At 41.6% G+C, this 17,018-nt stretch overlaps 1 protein-coding gene across 5 annotated transcripts in view; it reads right to left on the bottom strand.

Annotated features, from left to right (window-relative positions):
* The window catches only part of MARCHF3 (membrane associated ring-CH-type finger 3), a 74,040-nt gene extending 58,526 nt beyond the window's left edge, over positions 1-15,514 (bottom strand). For 2 of the 5 annotated variants that reach the window (XM_062600442.1, XM_062600444.1), the window contains exon 1: positions 13,212-13,340. The gene's annotated coding sequence lies outside the window, so the exon portion shown is untranslated. Of the gene's footprint in view, positions 1-13,074; positions 13,151-13,211; positions 13,341-15,404 lie in introns of those variants that run through there. The other 3 variants (XM_062600447.1, XM_062600443.1, XM_062600446.1) reach the window with 3 other exon arrangements.
* Positions 15,515-17,018: the final 1,504 nt, after the last annotated feature.

The following is a 17,018-nucleotide window of genomic DNA, read 5'->3' as shown; positions in this document are numbered from 1 at the left end:
CACTTCCACAAAACAGAACAGTTTTAATTTGTATTTATTTGCAGTATTTAGAGCAAAGAAAGCCCAGGTTTTGTTTCACCTCCATATTCCTGGAGTAACTCCCAGCCACTGCCAAGGCTGGCAGGATCTTAGGCTAATCCTGAGATGCCAGGACAGGGCTTGAATCCAGATGTGGGTCCTGTCACCCAGTTAATGACTATAATGTCCAGACTCCATGAGAAATCCTGTGCTTTCTACCTTACCCAAATTAAACCACCATCCACCTCACTTTCTGTCACATTAGGAAAGAGTATCACCAGACATACTGGCATCTTCTCAGGAGACCAATTTCATTACCTCCCACAACGGGCTTGTTCTGCAATTCCTTCATGCAGCGCAAAAAATAGTGTGACCAGGTAGTGCACAACAGCAGTTGAGCGGCCAGCCACAGACTCAGAGTAGCCCCATCCCAATTGGGATCATTTTGTGCAGAGAGCATTTTTATGTCACGTACTGTAGCCCCAAATCACACAGGGTGACGTGCAATGTCATGACAGGCTATAAATGAGTTTCCTGGGCACAGCACTACCAACCTGTCTCCTATTCTCTTTGAGAGAAGCCCGATTAAGACAAGCGATAAAATCCCACTGTTGCTTAATGACCCGTACCAGCATGTCGTACAAGGCTGGTTTCTGCGAGACCTCTGTACCTCCTATCAGTCCTAAAAAGAAGCTGTTGCTGAGGGAGGGAATTCTAGGTCATGCGTATGGTCCTGACAAAGATTTTGGATCTGAAATTTAACTGAAGGGTCACATGCCCCTTGAAGCTTCCCTACAAGTAAAATGTCCTCTAAAAGCTTCTTTAAAAAGTCTGCGAGAGAGTAATCTGAATCCTGTTGGCTAAAGGTAAAGTGTTTAATTCACAGAACTGCCCTGAAAATATGAGACTAGAGGTTTCTGTAAATTATTGCAGCAGCCATCTGCACTCTGTACCCTATACTTACACGCTTAGGTTATTTCTGTTCAGGACTTTTAGTGAGTGAATGAATACTTGCTCTCATAACAGATTCAAATTCAATCATCACTGCATGCCTCTATCTACTCATCCACCCAACTGCAGGCTTTTGGGCATGTGTTCAAATGCTTAATCTAGCAGGAGGGGATGGTTTCTATCAGTTCCCAAAATTATGTCTCAGTCTAGCACCAGTAAATTTAGTGTTGTAAGCAGATCAGATGCAGAAAAGCTTTGTTCTGCTCCAAAATTTAGCTTAAATTGATATATATATATATACACTTTTAAGAATTACAATTTTTTGAAGATGAACACTGGTATTTTTTGTTTTCCTATAAAACCTTGAAGATTCACATGAATTTGTGAAAGTACATGTCTTTTGCTTGTTCCTTTTTTGTGATTCACAGTTCAGTTTGTAATCCATTGCAGAAATGATATAACAAAATAAGCTTTTAGCAAGTATTTCTTTTATTTGGGATTCATGCATCTTCAAGAAAAAAGCAGCTGAATAGTCATGAGATTCTGATTAAACAGTGAACAAACAAAACACTGACAAATTATTTATAGTCAAGATGTTGGAATTAAACATTGTTACACGAGTCAAATATTTGGGGTGGGCAACAGAAGACTAACAGCAGATCATTTAAGTAAAACACTATGCTGAGCAACCTGGGAGTTTAAATAGAAGTAGCTTGCTAATAAGTAGGTTTTATCCCATTAGGTGCAAGTAGTTTTTCCCATGATAGAATATTCCATTCTTTTCATAGTCAGTAGATTAAAAACTTCTCTTTACAAGGGCATAGAATTATTTCAGATGATAATGCTGTGCATTTCAATTGTGTCTTGACTTGCATGCATCAACTAATCCTTCCTAAATGTATTTTCAGATAGGAATAATAAGGCTCAGCTATTTCATGGGTAAACAGAGGCAGAGACGAGGAGATTTGCATGAAACCTCAGCAGAGACTTGAGTTTTGAGTTAAGTCCTCTGCTTCATCTGAGGACTGCCCTTCCTTCACTCATAGAATATTTTTAGTAATGTACGTGTGTGTGCATGTGTGTGCATGTGTGTGTATACGCACAGACAGATAAATGCAAACACACACACTTAGAGTTTTTGTTTTCATCTCAAAGTTTAATACACGTGCTCAGTGAAGATACTGCTATAGAGAGTTTGTCAGCAGTCGGCAAGCCTGGACCACTCTTAACTTTTCTCACTTAGGAACTATGTTCTCTGGAGACAACTGGGAATGACAAACAGAAGTTCTCCCCAAAGCTGTTAAACTGAGAAATTCAGCCCATGCGGTCTTTCTGATATGCACAATGGACAACAGCATGGAGTGGCAAGATACATCGGTTTGGCTTCTAATCTTAATTGAGACATTTCCTGTCTCATGTTACACCACTGAGTAACCTCCTTGTTCAGTTTAATATAGGATTTTCAAAGCTTAAAGCTCAGATCTGAAAACTGCATTTTACATCTGTTTACTTCTTGGCCAGAAACCCACTATGACAATGTCTGTAAAATCTTCAGCTAAGATACTTGAAGTGCTCTTGTAGTTTGCTTCTGCATTATTGAAACTTTGAAGAGACAACTGATTCTCAACAACCTCATCACTTCTTATTTCTATTGTTCTTTGGAGGGTTTTTTTTTTTTTTTTTAAAAAACATAACGCATGATCTTTCCCCTTACGAAACATTTTACAGAATGTAGGAGAGAGCAACTCTTCTGTGGCAGAGTTTTTCAACAGCAGGAAAAAACCTCACAGAAAAGATGATTTATTCAACTTGTTTTTCAGATTTCTACAGTAATTTATATAGAAACCAACTAGTTTTCATCTCTGTTTTGTAAGATACATAGAGCTCTTTACACTGTACTCACCTGGGTTTTAGCTTTGTGTTAAGATGAGAACTCTGCTAATATTACCCTTATGGAGATAGTAATATTTAAATTTTCATGTGTTTTAGATAAAAAGTATTATGGGCACAATGTTCAAAACTGTCCTGAAATTGTCACATGGGTTTACATTAGCCATGGCTGTACAAAAGCAAACCTCCTCGTACAACCAATGGAAGTATAGACAGTAAAAACGTAATCCAAAGAGACAGAAGTACAACAAAAAGGAATTGTTACAATCATGGAAAACAAAGTGAAGAGATTAAAAACCCATTATAATTAATCACTGGAAAAAAAAAAGACTACATTAAATGCTTTCATCAGAAATTTCTGAAAAATTGTAGTTTAGAAATCTCCCTCCCTGTTTTTTAAATACCTGGTTCATTGTAAATTATCTTTCTGAAGACACTGCAGAAATTAGATGGATTACTTATCTAGTAAAGCTTACTCAAAATGTGATGTTCTTTGCTGGCTTTGATCTACAGACCAGGTGAGTTAAGGGAGTTGAGAAAGGACTACTTCACTTTGAATGACTAACAGTGCTGTACTTCCCATGTCATTGCTACTGTCATTCCCGAAACTCGTCTCCCCCAGATCCTCATAACAAATGGCAGCAGATTGCAATATACCTATTTAAGTGTATTTCACAAACTCTATGGCCACTTCAACTCTAAAGCAGCTGCTTTTGTGAATCATAAAAGAGCTTTCAAAGCACAGTATTCACACATGGAAAAGCACCTGCCCAGCTTTGGAGAAGACTCGCTCATACTACTTCAGAAGTATTTCAGTTATGTGTGTGTAACCATTATGGCTTCTTTCTAATTGCAACTGCTTCTGCTATACATTTTCTATAAGCTCATGCTGTTTCCCACCCACACTGCCTACGGAATAAAAATGCTTTCCTGTCAAACTTTACAGGGCTGTCTCATCAGAGGTGAACACATAGGCATGCACACAGAGGCTAAAGTTATCTTTAGCAAAAACATTTTGTTATTATTGGTGCTCAGATAACTGCCTTTTATAATGCCATTCAGTAAGAAACCAGATTTTCAAATTGTTTACATAACATGGTTAATGATGGTAAATTTTCACCAGGAAACCTGTAGAAATTAAACCATGTTCTGGCAGCCTTTGGTTTAGGGGTCCTGATGTGGTATTTGGCAATAAAATAAATCATGATAAGCATGAAATTTTCTCATACGTAACACAAAATACATGTGTTGAGAAAATCAGCTTGAACTCTTCCTCTCTTGTTTAGGACTTGGTTCTACTTTCCCAGAATTGTGACTTTAATGAAGAGGAGGATGTTCCTTAAACTGCTCTGACAGACATGGTAAGAAATGTATATAATCATTTTTGGCAACACACTCAGGAATCTGGAGAGAAGTGAAAATACTCCACTTGTCAAGGTCTGGAAGAATGCATTTGATATTCTCAGTCAGAAAAAATGGTTTCAGTCTGCTAAATATTGTAGAACAAAAGGGAAAAAGAACATCTAGTTTGTGCTTCTGGAACAATGTTTCCAGAAGAATAATTTCCATTCTCAGAAAATAATTTTAGTTTGTTAAAATTAATGGAGATATTTTTAAAATTGGTATAGTTCTCTTATGCTGACAATATTTTCAGTGTTCAAGCCTGGTTAAGATTTTACTAAAAAATGGAAGAACATTACAAATGAGCCAAAAGGAGTACAGGTGTTCATGCCTAACACCGCATGGCAGTTATCAAGAACAGATTTGTTCGTAACCTCTGTCTATAAAAATAATGAATTCAAGGATTGATATCCTGTAGATGCTTTTGCCATCACTTGTTTCAAGCATGCCTTGTTTTCTTTGTCAGTCCATACTGATTACAAAACCTTGGCTGTAATGTATTTTATAAACAGCCCCCCGTTTATTTGTCTGTCAGACATCCTGTCTGTTTACTCTGAGGTGTCACGACATGGTGTCAAGCACTGTATTTCACCAGTAGGAATGAGTCTGATATTGTTGATGCTGATTTGCAGTATAAGGAAATCAGACTGATTTGACAACTAGAAAAGAAAGCTGATTGTTCGGGAAACAAGCACGATAGTAATCAGCACTTATCAGGAATGAAATGTAACAAATGCATTGTTGTTAAATAGGAATTTGTTACAACACACATCAAATAACAGTTACATAGTTGTGGCCTGTTTTATGAATTCAGCTTACAAGAATCTGTCTGGCAGCAGCAAACCAACAATAGCACAGTGAAACAACCAGAGGAAAACACAGCAGCAACAGAAAACCTTATTTGCATCGGGGCAGGGCCCAGGAAAATGCTCGAGTCCAGGTTATGGTTTTGTCCAGTCTTGCTAGCACAGGTGTTGAGATGTACCAACAGTGAGTTTTGTGTCTATATAGGGGACCCCTCTCCAAAGAATTTGATGGCTGCCATGATAGCTGTAAAGCTTTCAATGTTGTGTCCCTATATGTACACCATATGGCACGCCATGGATCTTGCTTTATGGATTTGGGATATGAAGAGTACATTTTGGTTGCAGGTAACATGGTCACTTCTCCTGTGTGTGCTCAGGGCTGCCCTTTGCCCTGTCCCTTTACCATATGTTTCATTAGTCCAGCCAAACGCACCAAGAGATTAGCAGTTTCATGCTCCCCAAAAGGTGAACGCACTACAGCTTGCAGCAGTAAGCTACTTTCGTGGGCAGATGCATATGTGCTGGTGGTGATGCTGCTTCAACCTGCAGGAGCCTGGAAAAACTCCAGTGCAGGGTCAGCATGGGACAGCGCCGGCAGCAATGGCTCCAAAGGAGGGTGTGTTTACGCAAGCTTTTGCAGGCAAAGAGGAACCTTGCTCCTCCTGTGCTCCCAGCCACGCAACTGTGTGACTGGCTTTTGGCATGCGGGAGAATATGAGCTAATACCTCTAATTCAGCCTGGAGTAAAGGCAGAACAATTTTGTTCCTACCTGCAAAAAACTCCTTAAGCATACCCTATGGGACCAGCCTCATTAGTCTGGAGAGGGTTGCAAGCTAGTACAACTATACAGCTTCTGAAGTAGCACTGGCCTCTCCCTGCCAGCTCCAAGCACTGGGAGAGCGAGCAGACACCTGTCTGTACCCAGGACATACACATGCCCTCAGGTCCTATGCGCCTACTGGCAGCACTCCTTAAGCAAGCTGTGGTTTTCACCAGCAAATAAAGGCTTTCTCCACTCCTGTTTGGCCAAAACCTAATTGACTGGAAGAGTGATTCGGAAGCTCGAGTACACCACAGTTGCTCCCAGCCTAACTCCCACCCAAGGCCTGAGCTTGCTCAGCTCCGTTAAGGAGCTGTCATTCGTAGCGCTGAGTGACTTCTACATCTGAGCTATCACCAGTCTCTCTTTCTGTGGCTAACAGAAAAAGGCAAGGCTCATTAAGCTTCACTAGCCAGGTTTCTCATTGCCTTATCCATGACTACCTTATGGATGACACTATTAGCCACTACTCTGCACTGAGCAGTATAAAATTTGAGAAGAGCTTTTCCATTTGTCAGCATGCTCCAACTCAATTTTAAATAACATCACTACTAAGAGGAAAAAATAAGAATAGGATGGTGTCACTAGTGATTACAGCACTAAGTTCCCAGGAGACAGAGATTTCCTAAGTGTCACTCAGCAAATCATGCAGCCTGTAGTTCCACAATTTAAGCCACCTTAAGACAGCATTACAACCACTTGCCCTCCCATTTCCCCTTTAATCCTGCTAGTCATTCTTGTTCTCTCTCCTTCATTGGTACTTAAAATGACCCAGTTCTGGGTGCTAAACTAGCCCCAAACTAGTCCTATTAGAAAATTAGAAAACAGGTGGTTTTCTGCTGGTGGGCTTCCCTGAGCCAGCTCACTGGAGGAGCAGCCAAGCACTCAAGCTGCTCCAAAGGAAAAGGCAGGTGCACATGGACAGAAGCAGTAGGACCACAGCATCACTGGCTCGGCTGATCTAAACCAACACAAAGCTGTATCCCAAGTTTCCTTCTGCCTTTGCCTGTTATGCATAACATGCGGACAAACAGCATTTCTCTCCCTCATTGCGTTAATCTTTCCAATATTGCTAGTTTTCTGAATTTCTCAATTACTGTGGGAGTGGGTCCATGTAACACCTGCTTGTTTATAGGGCTAGTCTACAGAACATCCTCTCTCTTTAATGAATCAGAGTACATGGGATGTCAATCAATAATTATTTCTTGACCGCCCCAACTTATCTGAATTTCAAAGAAGTACTAATCAACTGTTTGGTCACTAGAGAGCAACTGTGAAGAGGCATAAGCTTTAGGCAAAGATAAATGATTTTTGCTCCAGGAAATGTTTGTCTGGTATGCTAGGGCAATAGGTTTCAGCATCAACTGTCCAACTGAGTGGAAGATACCAAACCTCAGAGAGGACAGGTGAACACCCTTGGCTTCATTTCTCCAGATTAGCTCCTCTGACACACTTTGTTCCCACTTACAACAGGCCACCTTGCTTCTTGTAAGCAACCCTCAGAGTCCTCTAGGCACTGAACCCAAAGCTTGTCACCAGCCTCAGACAGAGCCAGTTTGCTTTAACTTGTTCGAGCACTTGGCACAAAGGGAGGAGCGTCTCCTTCTACAGGCAGTGGTGAAAGATTCTCAAGAGGAGTTGATGCTCGGTGCCTTTCTTGCCCTGAGGCAAGGGGAGACAAATGCAGAGCATGGTGCTGAGCTTGGCACATTCACATTCAGCATTCAAATTTCCACAATGCTTCCAAACAGCTCCATCCCAGCAAAACAATGATTTTGTAGGAAAGAGATTGAAGGGCAGCCCTAGGTCGCTCTTGTGGTATAAGCATCTTCTACAAGTTTCTCCACCAGCTTATATCCCAGGTATACTCCTTCCTTTCTCTGTGTCATTGGAAGAAGACGTTTACATGTAAACAGTTCTGAAAGTCCATTTCCACCCTTAAAAGCCCTCTTTGCTGTGATGTAGAAAAATACACCAGCCAGTTCATGATGCCAAGCCTAATTGTCCCATTCCTGTGTCATACCTTACTAGTAGAAATTTCTTGGGCATTGAATAGCTGTTCATATCATTCAACAGTTCCAAACACATGAAGTTCTGTGCCATGACTCTGTTTGCTATTTTCCCTATATAAAAAAGTTTTTAGGAAAGCACACTGCTGAGGAGAGAAGATCATTGAAAATAAATAGCAAACGAGGGGAAATAGAGAGAACTTTCACATGGAAATTTATCCACTTTATTAATCTTCTTGTCATAGTCAGAGAGATATCACCATTAACCATGACTACTACAGCAGGGCAGCCATGGGACCCTACTGCATGAGGCATTGTGCAAATATAGAACCATGATTTAAATCCTTGCCCTGAACTGTTTGGAGTGATCGGACAGGCACTGATTGGAGAAAAGGAAAACACAAAAGCAGAACAGTGATGGTGGCAAATAGACTGTCACTACCACCTACGTTTTGGAGAGGGAGGCTGACGGGAAGAAAAAGTGCAAGGTAAAGCAGCTATACGGAGAAACAGGAAAGTGCAAGAGCTTAAGACAGAAAAGGCTAAGAAAGAGGAATGCGGAAGGGTGCTAGGGTGGTGAGACTGGGGCCATAGATTTATTCCAAGCCAGAAACAGACATACTAGGACAATCTTAACATCTGGTTTTGTTATAACTGTGTTGTGTGGGTGCAACTACTATAGATTTCATCTTAAAATGCTGTTCTCCAGATTTTTCAATGAGAATGATCAAGGCTTGGTAAAACTATTTTGAATGAATGATTTTCATGTCAAAAACGGAGGTTTTCAGAATGATGTTCAGGACTTCACAACACTACATTTTTGGTGAATCCTTGTATTGGGAAAACCTTCACGAAGTATTTTGTTTCTGGTCTTAATCTGAATCTTAATCTTTAATTTCTGGGCACCATTAACCTAGGAGTACCCAGGTTTTGGGATGGCAGCTCCCCATAGGAGAGGCAGCCCTGCTCAGGAGCGCCGCTGCAAGGGGACACCAAAGAGGGCTGGGAGCACCATGTTGGGCTGAGATGGACACAGGAGTTAGTGCTGACCTCAAACGCAAAGTTTGGAAATTGCATATTTCATTTTAGAAATATCAAAACAATGTTCTGAAATTTCTGAAGTAAGTTTTTAGAATTTTCTTTCCACTAAAGACTTTGGTTTCAGAACAGAAAGAAGTATCAAGATATCAGAATTTTTAATAGGACAAACGTCCCTGTTTGGAGAACTAACACAGAAGAACTATGGCAGAGACATGTTAGTCTCCAGCAAGAAATGGAGTTAAAAAACAACTCCTTCTCTCCTTCCCTCTCCCTCCGCAAAACGCCAACAAAACCACAACAACTTAGACTGCCATCAGGCCAGCCAGCATTTTATACTAAATGACTGCTCTTAGCCACCCCAGGCCATTCAGCTGAATTAAGTCAAAGGGACTGCTGGCAGGCTTAAAAATAGGCATGTGTTTAAGAGCTTTGCTGGCTTTGTTGCTGCAGTAAAAAAAAAAAAAAAAAAAAAAAAAAAAAAAAAAAAAAAAACGAAATAGGAGAGGCATCAATCTGGAATTGAAATACCATCAATATCTTCAAGACACAAAATATAATTGGAATTAATAATTAATTCTGGTATAGAGTGCCTTGCATGAAGCTTAAGAGAGAGCAAAGTTAAGAGTTACTAATTCTTCCTTCCTATTATTTTATATTTCCGTGAAAGTAGATTCAGTAATCAAGAGGAAGAGAGATATGAGGCGCTGTACTGTGGGAGGGGGTGTCATAATAAAGAAAACAAGGAATAACTACAGCACACAGTGAACTGCCACAGCAAGGATGACATATGGGTACAGCTAGAATTCCTTGATAAGTGTTCTACTTTGTATTATCACCTTGGTGATTTTCAGTACTTCGATTTTGTGACAAGCCTTCCTGCACAGTCTCATTAATATTTTTCCTCCCTCTAATACTGTGTCTCTAAGCAGCAGCAGTATTTCTTCCTGCCAACTTTCAGAAGGAAAGGAAGACACCCCCTCAGCAGTGGAAATCTGTTGTGTGTACTGTTGTAACACTCTCACTTTCTTTTCCTCGCTCCATAATCTATGTTCTAAATGAAAGATGCCCACAATGGCTCTTCTGGGCTTGTTCTGGTTAGCTGGAATCATCCTCAGGGTAATATATCATTCGATCAATGCCGGTCTGAGGACGAATCCATCCAAAAGGCGGGCAAAAAAGCCTCTAAGGTTTGTATCAAGAGACCTAGGGAAAAACTAATTGCAAAGACTGCCAGACATGTTTCCAAATGTAGACATAGTTTCTAATGCTATGCATACCTTTTGAAAGAGTTGGATTATATCTACTGCAGGGAAGGTAGAAATAATACTCTATATAATAAATTCTGAAATGTGTTGGCAGAGAGGAAGCAGAACACACATTGATTTTCCTTTTAGATAAGCCACATGTTTCGGTAGCAACATGCCAGATTTCCTCTCTTTCCCTCTGTCTTCATTGTTTTCTTTTTTTCTCCTGTTTTTCTTGTAATGTTCTTCAACGCAGCTCTACTCTGCAGCATAGTGTAACATACACATTAGAACTGAGTTGAATGAGTCGGTTTGGGCACCAGAAGCAGTCTAGGCACAGCAGTACAGAAGATAAACTAGTCTATGTGAAAATCAGTATCGCCATGGCAAAAGCACAGCCAGTACCTGAGCTTGCCTGTTTCTGCCTTGTGCTGCAGCCAGCAGACCAGGCAAGCAGCACTGGCTTTTCCTCTCCACTAGGTCCTAATTCCTTCACATGCCACACCAGCCCTCAGTCACAGGGAAGAGTGGCTGAGCAAGCTTGGAAACTTTCTCTCAGACTCCCCCTTATTTTCCACGTTTACTCCTTTTGTCTCTCATATGGGCAGTGTTACCCACTCCCAGCACTATAATACTTGGCCCTCATGACTCTGCTAGAGGTCCTTGTTGTACAGTCACTGTTACCTCTTTAATATTGGTCTTCAGCTGCACGTGAAACATTTAGAGCTAATTCAGCTCTAGCAGTGTCAAAGAAGGATGCAAAATAAATAACATCCTTCTCTATGCTCCAGCTGTCCCACTGCAGACAGACTGACTCATCCTAAACAGGGTCCTGAATGTATCTTCACGTAACTAGTGGTAAAGGGGGAAATCTTAGAAGGAAATTTGCAGCTAAAAAGTAGGATGTGCTATCATACCTGCTTTAGTTACCTGTGCTAACACCAAAGGAGCTTTCTTGCATATCAGAGCATTCACTGCCCTATGCGATTTCGATGTGCTCCAGAAGTCTTAATTAGCTGCTCACAGAGACATTGTGTTACATCAGCCTGGTAATTTTAAAGTGTATTCTATGGTAAGGTCCATCCAAGAGGGAAAAACAGTGGCAACCCTCCATCCCACAGGAAGCACAACAGCCATCAACCAGGGTATGCATCTGCAGCACTGATCAGAGAGAAGAAAGATCTTTCTCCACAACAAAGTGGTAAGTCACTGTGAGGAGCCATGTCTACCTCTTTATCAGTGTTTCATCCTCATGCTGAGAGGAGAGGGAGGCTCTGCCAGTATGTATGCCAGAAGAAGTATAATTATGCTAATGCGTTTTAATAAGCATTATGTACAAAATTATATTTTGATAGACCAAAATAACTCTCATCCTAATTACAGATATCTGAAGCAGTAGACATTACCCACTCATTCGGGGCTCAAACCTTCGAGTCGCGAGGCAGTTTTAGACATGCTTGAACTCCTGCTCCAGATAGAGCCTGTCTTTAACAACAAGTGAAGACCACACAGAAGTTATGGGCTCAGTACAGAGTTTACCTGTGAAATTCTACTGCCTATATTACTGCAAGAGATAAAATAGATGATAGAAAAATGTTCCTTCTAGGCTTAGAAATCTCGCAACCAACTAATCCCCATGTTCCAAAAGGATGCTCCTGAGTGAGCCTGTAACTACTGCACTCAACCAGTTCATCATCTGAAAGTTTCAAAACAGGCATTGTACACCCTGGGTACTCTCACAATAGCCATTAACCCAGAAAAACAAGCTGGTTGCTTCATCAACCTAATAGAGAGCAGCAGACTAAGTCACTACCAATTAATTAAAGGCCAACAGCATTTAAAACCCGTAAAAAAAGCGCCTATTTCAGACTATTTTTAATTGTTGAATACATTTAGAGAAATCAAGCCACCATCCCACTAGTTGTCTGCTCCACACCTCATCCTTCCCCTTAAATCTGTAGGGATTGCACAAGGTTTATCTCTGGGAATATTCTGTGCCGGATCAGCACCAGACAGTTTCCAATACCACGTTCAGACAGCCTGATCTGAAGCCCATGCGCGTGAGTCGTGAGCGAGAGTTTTCTGGTTATTTCGGTGGGCATCGGTTGGGCTGTACATATCCTTGTCAGAAAAGTCACATCTGATAAATAAATATCTCTGGTGTTCACTGGTTTCATAACTTTGAAACAGCTAGAGTGTGCAGTCAGAGTTTGCCAGATTACTCTGCCTACCTCCTGCACACACAGCATTATCAGTGCTGTGTCTACAGATGAGTAAGACAGGGTTAAAATTAAGTTTAAAAACTTGTTGACATTGAAAGTTAAACTCTTCTGACACATGCAGACATTATTATTGAGCAGTTTCATAGTCCCTTATATCTGCAAAGAACCGTGCAAGCCCTGGCTATTAAAAAGAGGGAAAAAAAAAGAAAAAGAAAAGAAAAAGAATATGCAGCTCCACTGCTGAATCTCAGATGGTTGGGGCTTGCTAAGACCTCTGAAGAACTGTTTTTTTTTTTTTTTTTTTTTTTTTTTTTTTTTTTTAAAGAAACCCTGAAGAAACTTTAATTCTAATAGCTCGAGTGTTTAATTCTAATGAAGTCTTTAGCTAGAACAGTCACTTCAATTAACTTGTACATTTTGCTATTGCTACTGCATTTTTTTCTGATAATAGAATTAAAAACACACTTCCGTAACATAAACAACAACAACAAAAAAGAAGTAATAATTCATTGCAGTACAGATAAAGTATTCCCCGAGCTAGCCATTTTTGTCTGTGTCTAATTATACCTGTTTCATTTGCCTGGACCCTCAGCTGCCCTTCCAAAACACAGACCAACCAAACCCAAATAAATAAAAAGCCGCAACCAGAAACCGCAAAGAAACGAACGTACCACTTTATCAGCTGTGTCCGGCCGGCTTACGCTCAGAGAGCTCCGCTCCCACCAAGCCGCGTGAAGACAGCGGCTAATCCACACGCCCAGACCCCCCCTCCCATCCCCTCCCCGCCCCAGGATAACCCGTTCCTCACCGTGGCGGCTGGCGGGGCATGCACGCCCCGCACCGCGCCTCCCCTCCGGGTAGTGCGAGGCGGGCGCCGCCGGGCGCTTCCCACCTTCCCGCTGCGCGGCGGCGGCGGGCTGGGGCGCGGCGCGGCTCGGGGACCCGGCACAGGGCGACTCGGCAGCTCATTGAGCGGCGCGGCGCGGCGCGGCGCGGCGGCGGGAGGGGGGGCGGCGCGGTGCGGTGCGGGCCCGCCCCCCGCCCGGCCCCGCGGCGGCGAGACAAAGGCGGCGGCGGCGGCGGCGGCGGCTCCGCGCCGCAGTGCGGGGGAGGCGCGGGCAGCCGGCCCCGGCCTGCGCGCCGGGCCCCGGGCGGGGAGGCAGCGCTGCGGGGACTAACGCAGGCAGCGTGCGCTGGGGCCAGACCCACCTCTGCGCTGCAAGCAAGCAAGTTAAAAAATACACATATATACCAATAATCTCCCAACAGTTTCTTATTGCAAAGGAGTTAAAACCTCAAAATAGCTGCTCTGGGTAGTCCCAGAGAGAAGTTTCTCTGAAACGTGCTGTATCTGTGGGCTTGGGAGGCTTTTAGGGATAGCTGTGAAAATGCCCCAGCAGCTGAAACTAAGTTGGAGCTGTAGCTAAAAATGACGGTTCCAGGTTCCTTAAGCTAGCAATGAATAATCTAAAGGAGACGTGAAGAAAAGTTGTATGATTAAAAGCTAAAATTTTGTGTGTATATGTAGTGCTCAGTTTGGTAGTCCAGAAAACTTGGTGTTCAGTTTGATAGTCCATTTTTTTTCCCAGAAAAACCCTTGCTTTGCTTGTTCAAAAAAACCGAATGTTGCAGGGCTGAGATAATACCTATTTTGCTGCATTTTTGTAACTGCTTTTTTTTATCTTCATACATTTCTACATAAAAACCACCAAGATGTACTTGAATTTTGCTAGAATTATTTGGGGGTTTTTCCTTGGTTTGCTTTACTTGCACCTGGAAAATAAACTAGCTTTGCACCTGGCTGTGTGTTAGCCTCTGATAATACAGGTGTTCTTCCAGGTGAAAATGGAAGCTGTGTACAGGTGCTACTTGTATATTAAAATAAATGAAGAGAGTCTAGCTCTGCTTATTTGAATCACTCAGTTAACCTTGGGATTATGCAGGTGAATTAAATTAAGCAGAAATGTAGGTGTTCACTGAATAGGAACATTAATAAAATACTTTAGGATCCAGTCTTGCAATTGGATTTGCAGTGACAGATGCTTAGCACCATGTAGATCCTATTGAAATGGATGCCTCAGCTCCATGCTTAAATGTACCTATAGACCTATACGTACATCTAATCTATGTGTATAAATACGTCTTTTTTAATTGTGTGTTTTAAGCATCTGAATTTTGAAGTTGTACCTCCATTTTCAGGCACTTGGTCTTCAACAAGTAGTTTGTGAATAACAAAACTAGTAAGCCCAGTCACCAACGGGTTGGGAAGTTTATGGAATAGCCGTAAACTTCCCTCTGCTGCAGTGACATAGCTCCTTTGCAGGTTTCCTATGATATGCCTTCTGGATGACAGACGTTAAATGTTACAGTCAGGACAGAGCTACGTTTCTGGTTGCTTGGGAGCCACCACCTGGTCAAAACAAATGGTGGGTTAAGCTGCATGTTCCCCGGCGTGGGAAGCCGATGGAGAGATTTCTATTATTGTCCTGAAAGCAGATCTTCAGGAAACTCGTAGGTATGAAAAAGCTTTATGCTCGGTTTTTGATCCCTTTGTCAAACTGGTCACTGGGTTGGAAGCTCCTGGAAAGGCGTCAGAGAGGAAGGGAAGAAGGGAAGGGAAAGAACTGGGCTGACACACAGTTATATGGTCCAAGTCTTATATTTTTAAGAGACTGGCTAAAAATATATGCCCTACAATAAGTCCCAGAATTAAACTGGACAGTCTGAATCTATATACACTCATTACCATAGTATCTAAAGTGTATTCCAGTAATGCATGTCACCTGTTGTTCTTTAATCCTCTCCTCAGGAGAAGTGGGTATAGCTGTGTCTTGGTTTCAGAAAGATTTCTGTGTGTGTATGACTGGAGGGAATTTATTTTATATTTTGTCTATGTAGTTTTGATCAGTCATACAGTTTAAGTAGTCTCAGTTCCTGCAGTTCATTTCACATTCAAAAGAGACACCTGAAAATGTTTGTCTCCTGGACAAATTCACTTTACCGTTTTTGGAGAGTTAGCCTGTTCTCTGTTCTCACAGCTTCCAGATATCTTGGGCACATGCCATGTATCACCTGAAGATAAAGACCAAGAACTAGAGTTTGATTTGAAATACTATGAGAAGTGAGGGTAGAGGGTGTTTTTTGCCAGGGAAGCACAAGTCAGTGCATTCAGCTGAGTTCCCTAATGGCTGTTCCTTAATCCTTCCTGTTCAGGTGTACGCCCCAGCTCCCACTCTGCCCAGCAGGAACTCAGGTAGATGGAGGCTACATACAGGTACAGTATAACGAGGCTGACTAGAAGCTGATGCTGTCACTGAGCAAAAATATGAGCTATGAGCTTGCAAACACTTGCATGCATGCACATGTTGCTGCACTTGTAGCTTATCTAGATGGCTGTGTGCTTCAAGATAAATGCATGCACAAGACTGAAATGGAGTTTCACAACTTTCAGAATCAGCTGAGTCTACATAAAGATTCATTTATTTTGGTTACTCTGGGAATTAGATGCTAATAAGTAAGTGAAACATACAGTTTAGAAGCCAGGAACCAAAAGGGTTCTATGCTTTGTGGAAAATATTTCTTAAGGAACCAGGAGGGTTTGGAAAGGCCCAATTTGGACTAGGAGCACATTGTGCTAGAGGTGTCATACTAGATAAACCCTACTATGGAGTGTCTGCAATTTAAACACACAAATTGTTGGAAAAGTGGAACATATAACCAAGTTAGCCTGGTGGGTATTTGTTATTTATAGTTACTGGAGGAAGATAGGGTATTGTGTGTCTGTTTTTTAATTGGGCAGAAGTAGGAAGTAGGTTTCTTCCTTATGCATTCAAGCTCCTTTTACATTATAGAGATACAACATTATGGGGCTTTGTGTTCCTGCCAACATTCACTGTCAAAAGAATAAATTGCCAGTTTTCACAATGTTTACATATGCCTCCATAAATACATATTCAGCAGGGGCATTTGTCTTCTCATTTTAAAGTTGCACTTTAACATATGTGATTAGAGAGATGCATGTGCTGGGAGTCCACTGCGTTTAATATATACAAAAAGAAGAAAAAATGCTCAGCTTTACATATAGTATTTCCTTTATTGTTTTGGGAAGATGAGAATGGCAGATCTCTTAGGTTATGCTGTCACAATGTCACTGGCTCATTCTCCCAAAATATCAAAGGAAATTGGAAATAGTTAACTATTTGAGGCAAAGTTCTGGTCCCACTGAGGTTAATACACTTTTTGCCTATGGGATCACAGATTCACATTTTAGGACTGCTAATGTCAGGGAAATGGAAAATGACTCAGAAACACTTTCTTATCTGATCTACTTAGAACATGTGAAATCTTAGACAGTGAATGAATTATTCTTCCATGGAGCAGAGAGGCTGGCTTCAGAAGAACTGGTAGCCTGCTAGAGTTTTTCGTTTCAGTGCTCCTCAGGGAGAACTAGTGAATTTAACAGAGAGGGGACTAACATATTTTGCAACCTTAACACGACATAACTGCAATGAAAAGCCTTACAGGAGCACCTGTGGGCCAAAATGAACAGGCAGCCCCTTGCTCAGTCACCTGCTGCAGTTTTTCCATCTGGAAATGAGTACAGCACAGCTTCTCC

The sequence above is a fragment of the Rhea pennata genome, chromosome Z, assembly GCF_028389875.1.
Source record: "Rhea pennata isolate bPtePen1 chromosome Z, bPtePen1.pri, whole genome shotgun sequence".
In the NCBI taxonomy this organism is placed as follows: Eukaryota; Metazoa; Chordata; class Aves; order Rheiformes; family Rheidae; genus Rhea; species Rhea pennata.
The sequence above is the reverse complement of the archived record's forward strand: the minus strand, read 5'-3'. Positions and strand labels throughout refer to the sequence as shown.